Here is a 377-nt window from a genome sequence, read left to right as displayed (position 1 = left end):
GATCCTTCAATATTTGGATCGTTTTCTTTGACTGACCGTCTGTTTAGAAATTAAAATTTGTACTGAATGTCAGTTGAGTACCTAGAATTTCTTGAACTTTTTTATACAGTCTGGATGTGAATCTACTATCTCAATTTGACACAATAGATTTTGTGACTTTATGTAGTCTCACAATTTTATTGACATAAATTATGGCCAATTCGACTACAAAATCTATCTTTCTGAAAGTCAATAATTGTATAGACTTAGTCAAACGATCAATAATCACTCATGCAAAATCACGACCTTTCTTTGATCTCGGTAGCTTCATCACAGAGTCCATAGCAATGTCCTCTCATTTCGATTCTGGTATAGATAGCAGTTGCAACAACCCACTA

Source organism: Phalaenopsis equestris, unplaced genomic scaffold (assembly GCF_001263595.1).
Source record: "Phalaenopsis equestris unplaced genomic scaffold, ASM126359v1 Scaffold000834, whole genome shotgun sequence".
NCBI classification, from domain to species: Eukaryota; Viridiplantae; Streptophyta; class Magnoliopsida; order Asparagales; family Orchidaceae; genus Phalaenopsis; species Phalaenopsis equestris.
Note: the sequence above shows the minus strand (reverse complement) of the source record.